This window comes from Hyla sarda, chromosome 1 (genome assembly GCF_029499605.1).
Source record: "Hyla sarda isolate aHylSar1 chromosome 1, aHylSar1.hap1, whole genome shotgun sequence".
In the NCBI taxonomy this organism is placed as follows: domain Eukaryota; kingdom Metazoa; phylum Chordata; class Amphibia; order Anura; family Hylidae; genus Hyla; species Hyla sarda.
In genome coordinates this window covers 208409537-208431300 of record NC_079189.1, presented here as the reverse complement: position 1 = coordinate 208431300, position 21764 = coordinate 208409537, and the positions used below count along the sequence as shown (strand labels likewise).

General features: G+C 44.5%; 2 protein-coding genes across 5 annotated transcripts in view; one reads left to right on the top strand and one right to left on the bottom strand.

Moving 5' to 3' along the window:
* The window catches only part of HERC3 (HECT and RLD domain containing E3 ubiquitin protein ligase 3), a 179786-nt gene that overhangs the window by 64246 nt on the left and 93776 nt on the right, over positions 1 to 21764 (top strand). Inside the window, exon 1 of one of the 4 annotated variants that reach the window (XM_056567722.1) lies at positions 10215 to 10373. The exons of the other annotated variants lie outside the window; for them this stretch is intronic. The gene's annotated coding sequence lies outside the window, so the exon portion shown is untranslated. Of the gene's footprint in view, positions 1 to 10214; positions 10374 to 21764 lie in introns of those variants that run through there. 4 annotated transcript variants of the gene reach the window in all.
* RASSF6 (Ras association domain family member 6) overlaps positions 1 to 21764 on the bottom strand; it is a 133501-nt gene that overhangs the window by 95420 nt on the left and 16317 nt on the right. Inside the window, exon 2 of the mRNA XM_056567813.1 lies at positions 8006 to 8104. The gene's annotated coding sequence lies outside the window, so the exon portion shown is untranslated. The remainder of the gene's footprint in view (positions 1 to 8005; positions 8105 to 21764) is intronic.

Sequence of the window (21764 nt, the reverse complement as noted above, 5' to 3'; positions counted from 1 at the left end):
CCTCTACTGCTAGATTCTTTTGACACGGCAGGTCCAAACAACCCCTTCCCTGCCCAGTCCACACTGGCCCATGTCGCGGTCCTCCCTAAACCGGGCAAAGACCCAATGATCTGCTCTAATTATAGGCCTATTTCCCTGCTGAATGTGGACCTTAAGATATTCTCCAAACTCATAGCCAATGGGCTCAATGCTCACTTGCCGCGACTCATTCATCCCGATCAAGTGGGCTTTGTGCCGGGGAGGGAGGCCCGCGACAACACCCTTAAAACGCTAGACATAATGCACCACGCACAGACCAATAATATCCCTCTCATGATCTTATCGGTGGACGCCGAAAAGGCATTTGACCAAATCTCCTGGTCATCCCTCCGCGACACCCTTACTGCTATCGGCATTGGTCCGCTCCTCACTGGCAAAATTCTCTCCCTTCACCAATTCCCCTCTGCCTATCTGCGGATTAATGGCTCCCTTTCCCACACCTTTTCCATTTCTAACGGCACACGCCAGGGGTGCCCCCTGTCCCCTCTGTTATATGTTCTTATCATGGAACACTAGCTGGCTTCCATCCGCCATAGTCCGGAAATCACGGGGATCAAAATAGGTGATATGGAATATAAATGTTCGGCTTTTGCCGATGATCTCCTGGTATATGTCACCAACCCCCACATCTCACTTCCTTCCTTGATGTCTGTGCTGTCCGAACGCAGCTAAATCAGAGGCATTGAATGTATCCCTTCCCAGTTCCACGGTGGAATTGGTCAAACAAAACTTCCCTTTCTCCTGGCCCGCCCAGGGGATAACGTACCTGGGGATTGTGATTCCTCAGGACCTGACCCTCTTGTACCAGAAGAATTTCCTCACTCTTTTGACCCACTTCTCCCCCCATCTGGAAAAATGGCATACTAAGTCGTTGTCGTGGTTTGGTACGGTACACGCTCTTAAAATGTCCTTACTCCCTAAGCTGCTGTGTGTACTCCAGACAGTACCGATTGCCCTCCCTGTCTCTTATCGGCACATTCTTCATAAGAGGTGGGGTTCGTTTGTGTGGGCAGAGAAGAGACCTCGACTCAGTCGGCAGGAGCTATTCCGCCCTAAAGAGTTCGGCGGGGTCGGCCTTCCCGATTGTCACCTGTACTATCTAGCGGACGTACATGCCAGGTTGCTGGATTTGTTACACAGTACAGAATCTAAACTCTGGGTGCGCATAGCACATGACGCTTCACCTACTGGAATTTCTGGCCTGCCGTGGATAGGACATCAGCTCCCCGCTTCTGCATGCTCCCTGTCCTTCACCACGTCACACACCTTCACAGCTCTGTCTAGATGTAACCCTCGGGACTCTCTTGTAGACCCAAAGGGCCCAATGCTGCCCGTTACTGGCAACCCCCATTTCCCACCTGGGCTTTACCCTGGTGGCCCGCTGGGCCGCCTAGGGCACTCGCCCCTACGATTTTCTCATGTTGTCTCCTCCACGGGTTTGAAACCAGCGACAGAACTAGGCTGGACCGCGGCTTCTCGGGGCGGCGATTCCTTTTTGTATCTTCAACTGCAGCATTTTTATACCTCAGTCAAGCAGTCTATGAACTTGCATAGGGAGTTGACTACCTTCGAGAAGCTGTGCCTGTCCCCCCCGGTTCCTCCTCATGCCATAGGCTTTCTGTATCGATTGTTACTTTCCACTCGTACTTCTTCCCTACCCTCCTTCTGTGTTGCCTGGGAACAGGAGTTGGGGATCAGCCTTACCCCGGCCCAATGGTCTAAATGCTTTTACCTCACTCATAAATCTATCATAGCGACAAAAGCCGAGGAGACAAATTATAAAATCCTTTCTCGTTGGTACCGGGTTCCGTCACAGCTCCACCAATGGTACCCTTTGGTACCGAACACTTGCTGGCGTTGTGGAAGTTCCCCGGGAACCATGGCCCATGTTTGGTGGGGATGCCCGGGGCTCTCATCTTTTTGGGCCTTGGTCGTGCGCTCTATCCGTGAGGTCACGAATGTATCTGTGCCCAATTCCCCTGAGGCGGTGCTTCTCTTTAATTTCCCCATGTCCGCTAGCTCGTTTCGTAAATCCCTCCTTAGCCATATGCTACAAGCGGACCGCACGGTTATTCCCCGTAGGTGGCGTTCCCCCACACCCCCCTCCATGGGAGACTGGCTGGAGGAGATTGCTACCACCCAGCGTATGGAGGAATTGCTTGTTCTTACCCCGGAGGACTACGATAGGTACTCCCAAACCTGGCTGGAATGGCTCCTGTTCCAGTCCTCCCCCCGATTTAATGCTCTCCTGGCCTTGTGTTCCCCTACAGCCTCAGGATAGGCTGCTTCTGTCCCCTCCCTTCCATTGTTTCTCCACTCACACCCCTGTATCCCTCCTTTTCCAGATCCCCCCTTATGTTCTACCCTTCTGTGTATGCCTCGTAGGCGTTGGTCTCTGTCTTCTTACCCCTGTACTTCCCTAGTCTGTGTTGTCGGGTTGTTTTCCCTGGTCTGTTATACTTTTGTCTATCAGCCTGGCTTTTCTCTCTCTCCTTTTCTCTTCAATTCTGGCTGGCTACTCCTTGCCCACTGCTCCACTTTTCACGTCTGTCCCCTTCGGTGGACTATTTTCCCCTTCTTCTGCTGGTTTTGTTATCTGTACTTACTCCTTCATCCTTATTCTTGAAGGTGGATGACTAGAGATGAGCGAACTTACAGTAAATTCAATTCGTCACGAACTTCTCAGCTCGGCAGTTGATGACTTTTCCTGCATAAATTAGTTCAGCTTTCCGGTGCTCCGGTGGGCTGGAAAAGGTGGATACAGTCCTAGGAGACTCTTTCCTAGGACTGCATCCACCTTTTCCAGCCCACCGGAGCACCTGAAAGCTGAACTAATTTATGCAGGATAAGTCATCAACTGCCGAGCCGAGAAGTTCGTGACGAATCAAATTTACTGTAAGTTCGCTTATCTCTATAGATGACTCTCCCTTCCTGATACCTTGCAGTTATGTTACTCCTGTACCGATTGCTGCAGTCCCAGTTTGCTACCTTAGACCTTGCCTACTATTTGGTACTGTTGATGGGAATATGTTATTGCATTATCTGTCAGTTTCTTGTCTACCTTGGCACGAAAAAGGTGCGACTGTTTATTCGTTATGTTTTTTATTGAAATAAAATAAAACATTGAATAAAAAAAAAAATACAAATTGTGGATGTGCGGCTGTGTTTCTTTTTCTCTTAGCGTTTACAATTGCAGTGCCAAACATGTTGGTGGCTGTTACAGTTGTAAGATGCAGAATAAACAGCATTACAGTTACTAATCCAAGTCTATGTGAATACAGCCTAAGCTCCAATCTCCTCTGACTGTAGACTTTCTCTTCTTCTTTCTTCTCCATCCAGCCTAGACTAACCTAACTTTTCCCATTGACTTTACTTATTAATCTTAGGTCCCTTACTTCTGTAGCCATCCCCAGCCTTTATAGCAACACAGCCCGCATTATTTAACCCCTTACGGACACAGCATTTTTTTTTTATTCGTATTTTCCTCCCCATTTTTTAATAGCCATAACTCCATAAAATTTTTCACCTACAGGGCCATATTTTATGTGGTATTAATTGTACTCTGTAATGACATATACGCAGTGCACTTTATGGTTTAAATGACACATTGGTCCTGATTTACTAAGAGTGGAGTATAGTTTTCTTTGTGGGTTTTTTTTTCCCAACAGATATTTTTCCACGTTATTTACTAAGGTTTCTGTACATTTTGCACTTTTCCCTACATTTTGCTTTTTTTACACCTGCACTGATCTGTGGGGTTCTCCTCAGTTCAAATCCGCCTCATTTTCTGTAGAAACCTTAGTAAATATGTAGTTTTTTTGTGAAAATGTCAGAGACACGCCCTCTTTTCTGTGGCCACGCCCCCTTTTCCCAATGGTTTTTTAAGTAAAATGGAGAGTTGGTCAGGTTTATTTTAATTCTGGTGCAGACAGAATTTCTGGAGCAATGCGCCAGAATCTGGCGCACAACCCAATGAAGCTTGTCGGGTTTACAATTGTAAGTCAGGGCCATTGGGGTTTATTTACGAAGAGTGGAGTGTAGTTTTCTTTCTGGGTTTTGATTTCCGAGAGGTATTTTCCCAAGGTATTTAGTAAGTTTTCCCTACATTTTGCACTTTTCCCTACGTTTTGCTTTTTTTACAACTGTTCTGATCTGTTGTTTTTTTCCCAGCTCAAATCCATCACATTTTCTGTGGAAACCTTAGTAAATATGTTGGGATTTTTCAAAACTGTCGGGGACATGCCACTTTTTTTTGTCAGTACCATGCTCACTTCTCACGTGACCATGCCCCCTTTTCAGGTTTTTCTTGTAAAATGGAGGATTTTGTTTTTTTTTGGTGGCAAATTGTGTAACATGGAACGTGCGACACAATTTGGGCACAAAACCCTGAGAAAAAAGTGTCTGGATCATGTTAGTAAATAAACCCCATTATCTTTATTCTGTAGGTCCATAGGATTACAATGATACCAATTTATATTGGTTTGTTTTATTTTACTACTCTTACAAAATTATATTTGTTATTATACAGGACTGTTTGAGGACTAATTTTTTGCACCATTATCTTTGGTTTGTATGGGTACTATTTTTCTTTTTCATCACTTATTGTTAATTTCTTTCTGATACATGAGTAATTCTGGAACCCACTGGCAAATGTAGTTTTAACTTTTAGTCCGGCATTAACACTTTAAATGCCACGATCAAAGTCAAACGCAGCAATTAGAGTGTTAATGCCGGACTGAGGTGGCATTTCCTTGTAAAAAGAGGAGGAAGTGGTGAGCAGCAAGGACCAGACATTTTTATAACGGCAGTAGCGGCTATAAAGATTCTTCCCATTTGATTATTCGATTAATTATTCAAATTTTTTTCCAGGGTGCATCCAGCTTTATTTTAATGTCTATGTTTGTAATTTTTGTAAGAAAAAAATGTAAAAATAAAACCCAGAACCCAGGCCCAAGGTTTCATACTGCCACTCAGTAAATTGCTGTCAGGGGTTGGACTTCGTTGCGGCCAGCGATCCGCTGAGCAGCAGTATAACACTCTGTGTTCAGGTACTTCCCAGGCCTGACACTTCATGATGAAGCTCAGAAAGACGATCACACTGGGGGGACCAGAGCAGGACACCGGAGGCATGGTGGGAGCACTAGAGGCAAGTAGAGGTTTATTTTCTTATATCCCACACAATGGCCCTCATTTACTAAGAGTGAAGTGTCGGTTTGTGTTTTTGCAAGTCCTTTACTCCTTTTTTTTCTGATGCTATTTACTAATCTGTCGCCCAATTTCCCTTTCTTTCTGTCACAGGTTTTTTTTCTGTCGCACAAAATGTATTCTGTGCGACAGAAAAAAGTCTCTGCAAATTCTGTCTACATTAGTGCTTGTACTACTACCCCCATCATGGAACAGGGTCTGTTCCATGTTGGGGGTAGTAGTAGAGGGGCTGAGGGATTGATCGCACCGGATCTCACTTCTGAGACCCGATCCGATCAGATGTTATTAAGCAGGGGAACGGGCGGCATGTTCCGCATGTACAGTAAACTTTCATTTTTAAATTCTCCACCGAGGAGCCAATCAGGGCTCCTGGCAGGGTTTTAATATAGAAGCGCTGTGGTGGGCTAAGATGTATAGAATCGCTGGAGGGTATATATCTGGCCCCTCCAGCGTTTCTATATATCTTTCCCCCTGCTGTGCTATATCAAACTTAGTGCCCGCTGTGCTTCAATAAATGTACTGCGCATATTAATATTCATATTTTCTCCCTCCCCTGGCTGTCAATGAATGAAAACTATATTAGCGGCGGAGCGGAAAGCTGCTGCCCGCTCACGCTGCTAAGAGTTTGTCATTCATAGCGGGCAGCAGCTGCATATCATGCTGTGGGGGTCAGACATATGGGTATATGTCTGACCCTCACATCATACATATACAAATGCCGGCTCACCACTATGAATGACAAGTAAGCTATTAGGGGCAGCAGCGCGAGCCTCCCTGCACTGCTTTACTTGTCATTCATAGCGGTGAGCCGGCATTTGTATATGTATCATGTGAGGGTCAGACATATATCCATATGTCTGACCCCCACAGCATGATATGCAGCTGCTGCCCGCTATGAATGACAAACTCTTAGCAGCGTGAGCGGGCAGCAGCCTTCCTCCGCTCCGCCGCTAATAGAGTTTTCATTCATTGGCAGCCAGGGGAGGGAGAAAATATGAATATTAATATGCGCAGCTAGGGGGGTTAATATATATATATATAAATATGAGCAGCGGGGGTCAGTATATGCGCAGTGGGGGTCAGTATAGATATATAATAGCGCTGGGGGGGGGCAGTACATTTATTCAAGCACAGCGGGCACTAAGTTTGATATAGCGCAGCAGGGGGAAAGATATATAGAAACGCTGGAGGGGCCAGATTTATCCCCCCCAGCGATTCTGTACAACTTTGCCCACCACAGCGCTTCTATATTAAAACCCTGCCAGGAGCCCTGATTGGCTCCTCGTGGAGAATTTAAAAATGAAAGTTTATTGTACATTGCAGGGGATCGGAACATGCTCCTCTGCTTAATAACATCTGATCGGATCGGGTCTCAGAAGTGAGACCCGATGCGATCAATCCCTCAGCCCCTCTACTACTACCCCCAACATGGAACAGACCCTGTTCAATGCTGGGGGTAGCAGGATTCACTCCGTTTTGAGGAATTTACCGACAGCTCTGAGCTGTCGGTTTTCTGTGAAGCAAACCTCACAGGTTTTCCTGTGAGTTTTCTTCACACTCTGAGTATTTTTTCTCTTTTTGTCAGGAACATGCCCCTTTTGTAGGGAAAAACGCCCCTTTTGTTGTTGTTTTTTTTCACTCTGAGTGATTTTGATTTTGCCAGATTCTGGCGCAAATTCTGGCGCAGACAGAATTCTGGCGCAAAATCCGACAAAAGGTGTCGGGATCCTGTTAGTAAATGAGGGCCAATGGGCGTAGTTAGGAAAAAAAATCTCTCCTGCTGGATAACCACTTTAAGATAGGATGTATACAGGGGCTGGGATAGAAACCCCTATGCACTGCCAGGCAGGGAGCAGCCCCGGCTGACTTATTAGCTCCAGTTACAGGGGCTATATGGGCAAAAAGCTCCCTGAATCTCTGTGCCGCTGCAATGCTCAGCAAGGACCTTCAGGGAGATCGATGCAGAATTAAAAAAAGATATCAAACGGTAAGAAATGTATCCCCTATCTGCAGTATAGAAGATAAATGTCTGATCGCGGGGGAGTCTGACTGCTGGGGCAGCCCATGGCTCTGCTCCAGGAAATTGCGTTTCGCACCCAGCTCATCAGCTTGTCGAAACATGTTGCCTCCATTTATCTCTATGGGAGAGGGGAAGACAGAGCATTCATCGGTCTCCACTTCTCCAATAGAGATGTATGGAGGGAGCATGTTTCAGCCAACTGAAGTCCCAAACTTGCACTAGCAGGTCAGAGCGGGGCCCCTGTGATTAGACATTTATCCTCTATGCTGCGGATTGGGGATACATTTTTTACTGCTGAACATGTTCTTTAATTGGGGGGCAGTCGGCAAGTGGTTAAGTCAGTCAAAAACAATTGACAGCATTTATTGTAATTCTGCATATATTCCCAACAAACTTCATCACACTTCACTTATGTGTATGTTTAAACACCATTTGTGAAATAGTAAGAGCGCGGATATTTTATATTTTCAGTATAACACTGCCCTCTGCTGTTTTTGTAGTGTTTTAGTGAGAAATGTACTTCATACAGACAGACCAATCAGTAATTCATGTTTTACTAGACCAGTGGTTCCCAACCTTTTTTGGTTAGGGGCACCCCTCACAAAAATGTTTTTTTCTTTGGGCACCCCTACTGAATAATATTCGGACGCACGAGAAAAAATAGCTAAAAAAGAAGCAATACACATCACCTATTTATCTGTTCGCTATGTAGATTACAGTGCTGCTATATGCAGGACTCACAGGAGATGCCCTTTTCTGATCGGAGTTGTTCACTTTTTTTTCCATCTGGCCGAGACTGTCATGATGGTTTCTTCTTGTCACAACTCTTCACAACAGAACCTTTAAAAAAAAAAATATATATATATATATATATATATATATATATATATATATTAGGCTCTGCACTTTTCCAGCATCATCCTATTTTTTCCCCACAAATACCTTCATTCTCACACACACAGTGCCTCCAGTAGCCCCACACACACACACACACACACAAATAACTCCAGTCTCACACATAATGCACCCCAGCAGCCCTTGCTTTCATTCAAACACCCCAGCTTCTGCCCCTGCTTCCATTCAACCCCCTCCCTGCTTCCATTCAAACCTCCCTGCTTTCATTCAACCCCCCTGCTTCCATTCAAACCCCCCTGCTTTCATTCAAATCCCCCCCAGCTTCTGCCCCTGCTTTCATTCAAACCCCCTCCCTACTTCTGTCCTTGCCCCTGCTTACAAATTAATCCCCTTCCCTTGTGCCATTTTCATCAAAAATCCCCGCTTCCCAACCCCTGCCATGTGCGCTATAAGGTATGCGGGATGCTGGGGAAGTGCAGTCGCTGCAGTGACATGGACAATTCCCTGCCCAGCGTACCGATGCAGGATCCTCTCTGGTGGAAGTGTTCAGCGCATGACACTGATGCTTCCACCAGGAGGGAAAGTCAAATAAAAAGAAAAAAAGTTTTCCCCTCCGGCGTCCCTGGCACCACGGGCACTGCCAAATGGCACCCCTGTTGGGAATCACTGTACTAGACTATTTTTTATAAGAATGTTCTAACAAAGCAAGATTCTGCAGTTTTGTCTTTTAGGACCCAAAATATTTTTCCATTTTATCCTACCACAACTCACTAACAAGATTTTTTCATGTTAAATACTTTTTTAACCTGATTCACTTGTATATTTATAATAGTTCAGGTTTTGTAAATTTTCATTTTTCTGGTTGACCTAGAGCACTTTCAGAACACCCACAGAACCCACCAGAACAGCAGTTAAATACCAAACAATATACCGTATTTTTCGCTCCATAAGACGCACCTGACCTAGGTTTTAGAGGAGGAGAACAAGAAAAATATTCTGAACCAAACGGGTGCTAAAATATTTAGGACCCCCCTTGTGGCCAGCAGGACCCCACTTGTGGCCAGCAGGACCCCCTAGTAAACAACAGAACCCCCTTTGTAAACAGCAGGACCCCCCTTGTAGTTGCTTAATGGAGTCTATGGAGGAGCATGTGACACACACGTCACTCTGCTTCCTCCATAGCTTTACGCTGGGTGCAGGGGAGTGACGTGTGTGGCACATGCTCCTCCATAAGGCTCCATTATGCGGACAGGAGAACCGGACAGCGGCAGTAAAGGGCATGGCAGAACAGGGCAGTGGCAGCGGCGTGAATAAGAGAACGGGGCAGCGGAGCACTTCGCCTTTCAGACCCAGTATCAGGTAAGCGTCAGCAACCTCCCCTCTGCAGCCTTCCCTGCACTTCGGCACACACACATTCGCTCCATTAGACGCACAGACATTTCTTTCCCACTTTTGGGGGAGAAAAAGTGCGTCTTATGGAGCGAAAAATACGGTATCTCAAATGGGCTCATAACCTCTCTTTTTCTTGAATTGTGAATAGAAAATTTATATACAAAGTTTTCTTATGTCATTATTTATATTTTTGGTTTCTAGTCTGTCCATGTGCAAACACTATATTAATTTCATAAGTACCTCTTGTATGAAAGGTATTTCAGGTTGAAGCTATTTTCTTAAGGGGCACCCCTTTGCTACCATAAGTAGTGCATGAATTATCATTGGGCCAATAAACTCTCTGGGAGGCTGTGAATAAGTAAGGTTTGGGATTACATTGGAAAATAAATGTGCTATGTTTACAAGGGTTATGTTCACCCAATATTGTTGAGTCATGATATATAACCATATGCCATGTGTTAAAGTGTTCCTGTCATTTCAGGTGACTTCAGGATAAGCTGCCCTGTGTATGTACATGAGAAGCAGAACTATTGCTGTCCTTTATATAATTTGTAAATGGCATTTTTCTGCTCTGCAGGCTTCATCTATGATTTGCAGTTTTCCCAGAGCTGTTGAGTGGAGCTCCCTCGCCCCTTTCATAGACTTGTATTGCTTGTCTTGCAGACACAGGCAGGAGTGGACTGACTGGCCGGTACGTGGTCCGAGGGCCCAGCTGAGTAAAGGGCCCACCGCCACTTCTGAGGATCCCTGAAACCTGTCCTGGATCCCCAGGCAGACAGCCCTGCTTTCTGCTGTATGTGTGGCTCATGCACATGCAGCAGAAAGCCTCCTCTCTGTGTGTCGCAGTGTGGGACATAGTCAGGTGAGAAAAAAAAATGTTTTCCCATCCTGGGGAGGGGAAGTCTTTGGGTGTTGGGACGGGAGGCGGGATAGACTCTGCTGCCTCTACCTTATGTGGGGGAACTTTGCTGCCTATACCTAATGTGGAGGGGGACTGCTGCTTATACCTAATGTGGAGGAACTGCTGCCTATACCTAATGTGGGGGAACTGCTGCCTACCGAATGTACGGGACTTCTTCTGCCTAGCTAATGTGGGGGACTGTCTACTATGTCCCTGCCTAGCTAATATGAGGAGAAACTACCAAACTAATAGAGGGGCTACCTACTACGTACATTGGGGGTTTTGATACAGGGGCAGCTATCTGGGGGATTTACCTACAGGGGGCATGACTACCTACCTGGGGGACATTAATGACCTGGGGACATGACCTACTAGGGGCCACTACCTCCTAGGGACACTACCTACCTGGGGGCATTACATACCTGTAACTTCCATAAACAACAGCTTATTTTCTGTCCGCTAACGCAAAATACTCCGATAGTGCCCCTCCCAAGACTAGACAGGCGATCCACCACTGGGTGGAGGAGGCTGCTGGCTACCTACTTACTAACTATCTGGCTACCTAACTTAATACCTGCATGCCTAACTACATACCTTGCTATCTAACTACCTACATACCTGGCTGCCTAACTACCTACCTACATATCTTGCTACCTACCTACATACCTGGCTAGCTAACTATGTACATACCTGGCATTCATACATGGCTGCCTAACTACATAGATAGCCACCTACCTACATGACTGCCTACCTACATACCTGGTCACCTACCTACATATCTGGCTTTCTGATCTATCTACCTACCTGGATACCCACCTACTTGCCCTTTTACTGTTCAGGACACCAAGAAGGTCATTATTACAGTTTGTGGGCCTATAGATGGAAAGATGGGAGGGGAGGGCACTGGAAAAATGTAGTCTAACATGTTTGTCCTGCAGATGTTAAGAGATCGACATAGTGGTCTGATCCGGACAGAGAAAAAAAGGAAAGAGGATGCCGTAGATCAGAAAAGACGTATTTATGAGTCCCTAGATGTAACTGTAATCACTTATATGATATATAGATCCTGATATCAACCGCCATATAGTCCTGTATACTTAAATTATATGGTATACAGATTTCTGTACAGCTGTGTCTACCGCTATATGGGCACTGTATATAATCACTATATGGTATACAGATCCTGTATAGTATACTGGTCTTTGTATGGGGGCTATTCAGTACAGTATGGTGGTATTATCCAGTTATTGTGTGGTAGTATATATTTCCTCCTTGTATACTATTATTATTGGCCATGGAAAATTATTTTACCTACGTTAAAGTGTTTTATATATATATCAGGGGTGTGGAAATAAAAAAAAATAAAAAAAATACTTGTCCCTCATGACAATCTACTTGTCCTGATACACAAAAAATTTCAACCAAAATAGTATGTAAATAAGGTCTTTATTAACAGGCAGATCTAAAAATACTTTGACCCCTCAAGGACTGGGCCAATTTTCATTTTTGCACTTTGTTTTCTTTTCCTCCTCGCCCTATGATAACCTTAAAGGGTAGCTCCCACCATCCTATTTTTTTTTTTGCTAGCCCGTTACCCCCCCCCCCCCCCCCGCTACGGCACTAGCCCGTTCCCTCCTCCCCCCCCCCGCCCCGCATACCCAGTTCCCTCATTACACTTGCAGTTACTGCAGAGTCCGGCAGCGGGCGTGCAGGGACAGCGGCAGCACGAGGCGGCGGCGGCGATGTGCGGGAGGAGTGGCCTCCCAGTCAGTGGCCGGGGAGCCAATGCACTCGCTCCCGCCTGTCTGATTGACAGGCAGGGAGCGAGTGCAGCCTAACTGAAAAAGGACTGATTGCCACTCCAAAATCAGTCCTTTTTCAGTGGCCAGTTTTTAAATGTAAATTAAACCTTTTTAATGAAAAAATAAAAAATAAAAGTATATTAGAGATATGTTGTAGTACATAAGTACTACAACATATCAAAAAATAAAGTTGGTGACAGTGCCCATTTAAGGCTAAGTTTCCACTTGTTTTTTTCCTGCAGTTTTTGAGCCAAAGCCAGAAGTTTATTCAAAAGGAAAAGGACATATAAAGGAAGGACTTACACTTCTCCTCCCTTATGCATCCACTTCTGACTTTGGCTCAAAAACTGCAGTGGCAATTTTTCAAAAACTGCCAGAAAAAAACTCAAGTGGAAACTTAGCCTAACTCTTGTTTGCCCCATCTACAGACCCATATGGGGGCTTGTTTTTGCAGGACCAATTGCACTTTGTAATGAAACGTTTCATTTTATCATAACATATGCTCTAAAAAATATATTTGTGAGGTGAAATTGATAAAAACTATTTTTTTTATTGCTTTTTCCACACAATTCACCTTGTGGTGAAATTAACATTTATATTGATACTTTAGACTGGACCGATTACAACAATACCAAATTTGCATACCGTAGTTTCTGTCATGTCTTACAAGATTTATTTATTTTTTAATTGCCATTTTCTGACCCTTATAACATTTTAATTTTTTCATATATCGAGCTGTATGAGGGCTCATTTTTTGCGCCATAATTTGTTGTTTGTATTGGTAGCATTTTGGTATTGATCAGACTTTTTGATCTCTTTGTTCTTTTAGTTTTTCTGCATTTTTTCTGGGATATGATGGTATAAAAAAAATGCAATGGATTTTTTTTCCGTTTATGCCATTGACCATACGGGATATATGTTATATTTTAATAGTTCGGACAATTATGCTGTCGGCGATACCAAATATGTTTATTTTTATTTTGTAAGAAAACTGTCAGCCAGGTTTACCCACACTAAACCCAGTATGTGTGAACAGGATTCTAACGAGGGGTCACTTACTTATTTGGATCCACTGGCTGCTGAGATATTTTCCTGAAAAATTCCGGTATTTCTTCCATGGCTAGCGATTTGAAGGCATTACCCCTGCCAGCTGGCCACCTCTGCCTCCCGGAGTGAAGGTCCCAAGCCCGCCCCCGCTATTAGCATATTCATTATCTTCAACTCGACGTCCTAGTGACGTGGAGTCACAGGTCATGTGAGTCCAGCGCTCTGTGTGTCAGCGCCCTCAGGACGCTTAAGAAATTTACCTGCATGGCGCCCAGAACTGCATGTCCCGGGCATCAGGTGATAGGATTTCCATATATATATATATATATATATATATATATATATATATATATATATAACAATTTTAAAAGAAGATTAAAATTTGGGTTGCTCACACTGCAATTAAAATTGATACAAATGAATGAATATTATGCACGTTACCCAAATGTGCCTGAACACCATAAAAGAGAAGGGAAATAGAAACAGACATTCAAGATATAACTATGCTAACCAATTTTGCAGAGGCCTTGTTAAAAATGAAAAAAGCGAGCTGATTGGTTGCTATGGTCAACTGGGCAACTTTCCCTTTGGACAGGTTTTGATAAATCTCCCCCATAGTCTTAAATTAGATTAGATATTATTATTACTAGAATATATGTAGAACTAATGTAGCCAGATATAGTAAAGACCTTCTAGGTATACCTGTTCTATGTATAAATATAGATATAATAAAATAAAATAATATAATATAAATGCATTTTGAACTGAATAGTAAGAGTTGGCTAGTGATTAAAAATCAATAGGATTTATTATACAAAATTCTGTAACCAACATCCTAGGAGGGCCCTTGCATCAGATGTCGTACAGTAATAATATTGTAGAACATAGATAAAAAATATTATTTGAAATGAAAAAAAATTCTGTATAATAATGTGTGGTGAGCAACAGGGGTGCAATGTGAGGTGTAGGGGCAGATGGTGTTGCCCAGGGGTAGATGATGGTGTTAACCCCTTAGTGTTCGTGACACCACCCGAAGGTAATCCCGTTACTCCTAGGTTAGGCAGGAGAAGTAATAGTCCAAGGCCAGGTTAAGGTTTACGGTAGCTTTACTGAAGTTGAACAGGTCTAACAGTCTTTACAGGGTAGTAAGGTTCCCAGAGAGGTGACCAGTAACACGAGGGGCTTGGCAGCCTGCTGGGACTTGCAGTGACTTGACAGACTCTAGCACAGCCACGCTGACTATAACTGACTTGAGTTGACTAAAGATAGTGACAGCAGACAAAGATGACTTGACTTACAGATCTGAGGCTGCAATTTAGGCCTGAGGCCTCCAGATGTACTGGACACTGGCTCTGAGACGTCTGAACTTTACTTGACCTCAGCAGAAAGTGTGGGGGAAGAGAGTGATTGTAGTACCTCCCCCTCCTATAAAGGGGGACTGTGCAAAAAGCCAATAGGCTAGCTGTGGGTCATCTGGTCACCTCGTGCTCTCTGGGTAACAAAACATTTGACTTTATCATGTGACAACTATTATCATGTGATCAATAACCATGTGACCATATCAAAGGTCCTTTACACATAATATACAATTATACAGATTATAGGGGTACAATGCAGGTGGGCCCTGAGGACGTGCAGGGATTCAAACTGATAGGACTGAGAGATGCATATCCCGTACTGGGACATCACAAATGTATATACGGGACTAGTCCGCATAATGAAGTACTTCTATGCACTTCAAATCCATACCAGATTTTTTAACTTGCCCAGCCTAAATACAGTGCACACTAAAGGGTTCAAAAGTAAACGCTGAAACCATATGGGGTTACATATGTAAGAACACTTGCTAATGAAGAAGGGGACCCCCCGAAACGCGTTTAGCCTAAGCCTATTGTACCCCTATACTACCTACATGTTCTAAACCTGAAAAATAAGGAAACAATTACGATCTTTCAAGCGCTGGAATCCCTTCCTACGCACCTCCTCAGTGCATGCACCTGAGATTCACCTTCCCCACAAGGACGCCGCTATTAACCGCTCTATGGCCTCCACCAAGACTAACAACACTACAGCTTTTGCCTGTCCCTCTCCGCTGCAAGCAATTTCCACATCCAGGCCGGACGCCTGTCCGTACCAGCTTGCATGCGTGAGTGAGTGGCGCACCGATCCTGAGACATATCAACAGCCGGAGCTGACAAGACATTGTAACAGTTGAGGAGTAGTGGATCCGCTTACCTGTGTGGATGATGACATGGGCCATATCAGCGAGAGGAATTTAAGGTGCCGCTGGTTTTTACCAGTGCCCGCCGCAAAGCGGGAGGGACTTGCTGTGGCAGGCGGCACCCAGCTCACTACTCCTGATATGACTCGTCAACACAGGCGGCCGAGATGTAACATGGTACTGGATGGATAAGGCAACTCGCAGTCAGGACAGGCAGGCGGTCAGGGCAGGCGGCACAGTAGCAAGGTCAGGTCACGAAGCAAGAGGTCAGAGGGCAGGCAGTTCAGAAGTAAGATCAGGGTATGTAGCAACAGGTTCTGGAACACAGCAAGGCAAGGCACAAACAGAACGCTTTCTCTTAGGCTGATAAGGCACAAAGATCCGGCAAGGGTCAAAAGGAAGTGCCTGTACTTATAGGGTCATAGGAAAGCAAGAACCAATTAAATGTGTACTGTCCCTTTAAATTACACAGAGCCGGCATGCACATGCCCTAGGAGGTGGGGGCGCGCGCGGCGGCAAGCAGGAAGAGAGTAAAGACACCAGCGAAGCTAAGAGGTGGTGGGCAGGCTGCAGTCGCATCACGGCATGCAAGTAGCAGAATGGGAAAAGCCAGGCAGTGGAGGAGGAGTGCATTCACGGCCAGCATGTCTGACCACGGTGCAACTCCTAACAGTACCCCCCCCCCCCCTTAGGTCTCCCCCTCATTTTAGGCCGGAGAAACCTGAGCACCAGATCCCACATTACTGTTGATTTTGAGTTGCAATCCACTGATTTTGGCGATACACATGATATGGAAGGGTTTAATGAACTGCTCCTTTTTGTGAAAAGGCGCAAAAAAGGCCACTTAAAAGCCACTGGAAAGTCTCAAAAACTACACCAGCCCAGACTTCGCTTAACTTTTTGGCGTATGTGAAGAGAGAAATTTCAGAAAATGTTTACCTGCACAAAATTTATCAAATGCTCTGTGACCATCTAATAAATTTGGTGCTCCTGCACATTATCAGCACACACAAAAAAAGGTGTAAAAAAAATGCTTCACTTACACCTACAATGATAAATGCCGGCCAATATGTCTTGAAAAAACAATCTCTGAATCACCTTGCCAGGTATAAGCAGTTCAAAGTTATTACCACTTAGAGACACATGTCAGATTTTAAAAAACGGCTGGGTCAGGAAGGGGTTAAATTACACAGAGCCAGCAAGTGCACGCCCTAGGAGCCGGGGGGCTCGTGCCGGCAAGCAGGAGGAGAGTGGAGACGTCCACGGCCAGCATGTCTGACAAAGATTGTTTTTTGTTTTTTTTATGTTTTATTATAAATTTTCACAAAATGTAACAGACATAAAAAGATCACATTATAAAAGAATTATAGGTAGTGAACTCTAAATGCAAAATATGGAGTAGAATGGGTTTATCCATGGCAGATAGAATTATGCTGGTTAAAATGGTACTACTTCCAATGATTTTACATTACTGTAGAGCTGCCCCAATCAGGATTAAAGACACTTTCTTTTGGGGCCTTGAAAAAAGAATTAATGAATTGATATGGGGGCGGAAAAAGGTCAGAATGAAGATTGTATATCTCAATCCCCATATAGACAAAGGGGGGTTGGGTCTCCCCAATTTTTGCATTTATTATTTTGCAAATCAATGAACACATATTTTGCAGGATAAGTATAACACACTTGAATTTCTAAAGAGGAATGGCATAAAGGTGGAGGATTTGTTCACAATTTTGGAGAGTGGAAGGTTGGGAAACATAATTTGCAGGAAATATCCAGGTATCCAGCTGTTAGATTGCACTTGGAAGAATATCAGGGAATTGATGGGTATAAAGGGAAGCTTGAAATTCACTCCACTTTGGCATAATATATATTTAAAAGAATTTAGAAAAATGTCCAACTTTATTGACTGGGAAAAGAGGGGTATCAAAGGTAATTTAAGGGAGTGGACACAGATTAAAAGAGATTTTGGGTTGGAAGAGAAATTAAAATGTGGATATAAACAAATTAGGGAGGCTTATAAAAAGGATAAAAATAATGATAGATGGGTAGTAGGGGAGCACCCAATTATGGATTATATTAAGGACCCACTGATCACTAATAAAAAGAAAGTAATGGGGAATATATACAAAATGATTGTTACTAGTAAGGGGGAGATCCAAATTAATAAATGTAAAGGGAAATGGGAAAAGGACCTAGGAGAGATAAGTAGAGAAGCCTGGTTGAACGCCTCGGATATCCTTGTTTAACCCCTTAACGACGCAGGACGTATATTTACGTCCTGCGCCGGCTCCCGCGATATGAAGCGGGATCGCGCCGCGATCCCGCATCATATCGCGTGGGTCCCGGCGCTAATCAACGGCCGGGACCCGCGGCTAATACCACACATCGCCGATCGCGGCGATGTGCGGTATTAACCCTTTAGAAGCGGCGGTCAAAGCTGACCGCCGCTTCTAAAGTGAAACTGAAAGTATCCCGGCTGCTCAGTCGGGCTGTTCGGGACCGCAGCGGTGAAATCGCGGCGTCCCGAACAGCTGATCGGACACCGGGAGGGCTCTTACCTGCCTCCCTGGTGTCCGATCGACGAATGACTGCTCCGTGCCTGAGATCCAGGCAGGAGCAGTCAAGCGTAGATAATGCTGATCACAGGCCTGTTAATACACGCCTGTGATCAGGATGAAAGATCAGTGTGTGCAGTGTTATAGGTCCCTATGGGACCTATAACACTGCAAAAAAAAAGTAAAAAAAAAGTGTTAATAAAGGTCATTTAACCCCTTCCCTAATAAAAGTTTGAATCACCCCCCTTTTCCCATAAGAAAAATAAAACAGTGTAAAAAAAAAAAAATAATAAACATATGTGGTGTCTCCGCGTGCGTAAATGTCCGAACTATAAAAATATATCATTAATTAAGCCGTACGGTCAATGGCGTACGCGCAAAAAAATTCCAAAGTCCAAAAAAGCGTATTTTGGTAACTTTTTATAACATTAAAAAATGAATAAAAAGTGATCAAAAAGTCAGATCAAAACTAAAATCATACCAATAAAAACTTCAGATCACGGCGCAAAAAATGAGTCCTCATACCGCCCCGTACGTGGAAAAATAAAAAAGTTATAGGGGTCAGAAGATGACATTTTTAAACGTATAAATTTTCCTGCATGTAGTTATGATTTTTTCCAGAAGTGCGACAAAATCAAACCTATATAAGTAGGCTATCATTTTAACCGTATGGACCTACAGAATAATGATAAGGTGTAATTTTTACCGAAATATGCACTGCGTAGAAACGGAAGCCCCCAAAAATTACAAAATGGCGTTTTTTTTTCGATTTTGTCGCACAATGATTTTTTTTTCCGTTTCGCCGTGCATTTTTGGGTAAAATGACTAATGTCACTGCAAAGTAGAATTGGCGACGCAAAAAATAAGCCATAATATGGATTTTTAGGTGGAAAATTGAAAGGGTTATGATTTTTTAAAGGTAAGGAGGAAAAAACGAAAGTGCAAAAACGGAAAAACCCTGAGTCCTTAAGGGGTTAAGGTGCTCCATAGACTGCATTATTCACCAAGGTTTCTGTGGAAAATAGGATTTAGAAATGACCCTATTTGCTCTAAGTGTAGAGGGGGAGAGGCGGACCTGATCCATATGTTTTGGGTATGTCCTGAGATCTTAACATTTTGGGGAAATATTATTGCCAAAATTGAGGAAAGTCTTTGTGTAAAACTACAATTCAACGCGATATCGGCAGTAATGGGGGTGAGTGGAGTTAGTGGGGCAAAGAGTGAAATGATAAGTAAACTGAATGGGTTGGCAAAGATTTGCATTCTTGGAAGGTGGATTTCAGATAAACCTCCGTCCACTGAAGAGTGGCTTGGTCTGGTACATAAGGTAATGACATATGAGCTACTAACCAGTAAGGGAAAAAGGAAGGAGGAAAAAGTTAAGGAAAAATGGAAAATGTGTAAATGATGATCAGGAAAAGACAAGATAGTGTAGGTGCCAGACTGAGGGGGAGGGGGGAGGAAGGGGGGGTGATATAGGGGAAGGGTAAGGGAGTTTAATAATGACAAAGATTGTAACAAAGAATATAACTGTGCTAATCATAGAGCAGCAAGTTGGATACAGCGCTTTTATTTGTATTAGAGATGAGCAAAGTCGAATTGGACGAATCCAAATTCATTACGAATTTCATGGAAAATTAGATTTGCAATGAATCCGAGTATCACCGCGATTCAATAAAACGAATCGCTTAATTAAACTTCATTTTGTGCGGGCCAGGGAAACTAAAATGGTGGATACACTTGTGAGGACATGGGGCAAGGAATTCTGGGAAGGTGGGTAGGAGGGATCACCCTGAATGACATGGTGGCATGCAGCCTATCAGTAGCCAGCCAGCCCTGTGATGTCACAGCCCTATATATTCGGCAACCATTGCTGAAGACAGGCATTTCTTGGACTTTTAGCTCAGAGATCAGACTTTGTGTCAATGACAATACAGATCCATTTAGCAAATGGAGCGAATGCATTCACCTCAACCCAGCATCACTGCAGGCAGGCAGAAAGGCAGGGACAGTTCAGAGTGAGAGAGAGTACACTTTTTGGGGCGTATTATCCGCAAATAAGTGAAATATATATGCATTCAGCAGTTCTAATTTTTTTCTGGTTAAAGCTCAAGGGGGCAGTTAGTGTAAAAGCATTAAAACACTTACACACTAGATTGTTACGCTAATTTCTGGTGCAACCTTTTTTGGGACGTATTATCCGCAAATAAGTGAAATATATACACACTCAGCAGTTCTACAAGTATGTCAAGCAAAGAAGTTCCATGCTATGCACAGAGGAGTGGCAGAGGCCTAAATTCATCATGTGCAGGCAGAGGTCGCAGCAGATTAGAGACGCGTGGCAGCAGGAGTCTTAGCGAGAGGCCTGAGCTCCCGATAGCTAGCTAGCGGTCATGTCTCGACTAGTAACCCATCTGACATCATAGATTGGCTGACTTGGTAATCCACTTCATCTCAAGTGACTTCTGATACCCCAGTCAACAGTGGGTGGGTTCCTCAGACTCAACCCTCAGTTGGCATGGCCCAGGAGTAGTCCCTGTCCTCCAACTGCCTCTGTGCTATGCTGTTCCCTCCTACAGAGAATTATTGTATGCTGTGGGCTCAGCTCCACTATACAGCGAGGACGATCAACTAGAGGACAGTCAGCAGCTACTGCCCAGCCAAAAAGTGAAGGAGACATCCGCCGCTTATTCCTCTAGATGGGCAAGTAGTGATGAGAGTGGCGTGAATGGTGGTGTTGCGAGCATTCAGGCTCCTCAAACAGACACCGTTGAGAATGACATCAGTGACGTGCAGACACAACTCGATCATGATGAAGCCGATCGCACTTGTGAGCCTAGTGCAGAAGGGGCTTCATCATCATCAAGAGAAGAGGGTGGCAGGTTGCCCGTGAGGCAGCAGCTGAGCTAGCAAGGTGGTAGCATGGTTGGGAGTCAGCATGGTGGCAGAAGAGGGAAGTCTGGAGCTAAACGTGCCCGGGGTAGACCACCTGCTTCACGGCAGCCTACCTGCCCAGGAGGTAAAGGAGCAGGGGTGCCCGGGGTAGTTAGTTAGTTAGCAGACTATTGGGGGGGGGGGGGAAATCAGCTACTCGGCAGCGTGGCAGTTTTTTTTATCAAGCTTCCGGAGGATGTTACCATGGTCACATGCAAGATGTGTAGGCAGAAGGTGAAGTGTGGCTAGGGTCCCAATGTTGGCACCACAGCCCTGCGTTAACATATGCAGCGTCACCAGCCTGGTAAAACCATGGCTCCGATGCGGTGGTCCAGTCTGCTACAGCAACCGCTGCATCAGCCTTTGGTACACCGCTCCCTGTTTCAGCCAGCCAAGGCTTCACCACCTCAGCTGAAGGGAGCTGTCTGGCATTCCCATCTTCTGTTGGTTCATATGCTCCTGCTCCTCCTACTTTTCAGCAGTAATTTTGGCAGCAATCCATCAACAATTGCAAGACATCCTAACAATGGCAAGGAAACTTTGCATGCACTTCAGACACTCGTACACCGCAAAGCATACCCTCCTTGAGCTGCAGTGTCACAACGGCATCACCCAACATAGTCCTTCCAGTACTTATTAGCTGCTGAATGCTACAGAGGAAATTCCTTTCTTTTTGGAACACTGATGACATCACGAACACAGTGCTCTCTGCTGACATCTCTGTCCATTTTAGCAACCATGCATAGCAGATGTATGCTAAATGCAGCATGGTGGCTCAGTGGTTAGCACT